We start from the raw sequence: 469 nt of genomic DNA on the forward strand, positions 1-469 counted from the left end.
GGGGAAGGGGGGGGCCTCAGTGGAGTCTGAAGAAGAAGCAGACCCCCCCCCCTCGGGGGACCTGCGCTTCGTCGGCTGGAGCTCAGCTGTCGTCTCCCCAGTCCCCCCCACCCTGGAGGTCGGCCGCTCCATGCGAGACCCTTTCTTGCAACCCGAAAGTAGACCGGTGCAGGCGGCGGAGTCCTCCGGCTGTGTTTGGGAAAGGGCTCTCTCGCTCTCTCTCCCTCAAGAGGAAGCCGGGCCCGGGGGCTGGAGGGTCTCAAGCTCGGGAGAGCCCGCCTCCGACCCGCCCGCTGCCCGGGAAGCCTCGGGCCAGTCTCCCGCCCTCCCTCGCAGGGTTGTGGTGGGGAGGGGGAAAGCGGCCGTGGGCAACTCCGGAGTCCACCGAGGGAGGGAGGGAGGGAGGGAGGGAGGGCGGCAGTGGTCTGGCGCGGCGAAAAGGGCGCTGCGGGACAGTCCCTCGCCCGCC

Source organism: Gekko japonicus, unplaced genomic scaffold, assembly GCF_001447785.1.
Source record: "Gekko japonicus isolate JY-2015 unplaced genomic scaffold, Gekko_japonicus_V1.1 scaffold2374, whole genome shotgun sequence".
NCBI classification, from domain to species: domain Eukaryota; kingdom Metazoa; phylum Chordata; class Lepidosauria; order Squamata; family Gekkonidae; genus Gekko; species Gekko japonicus.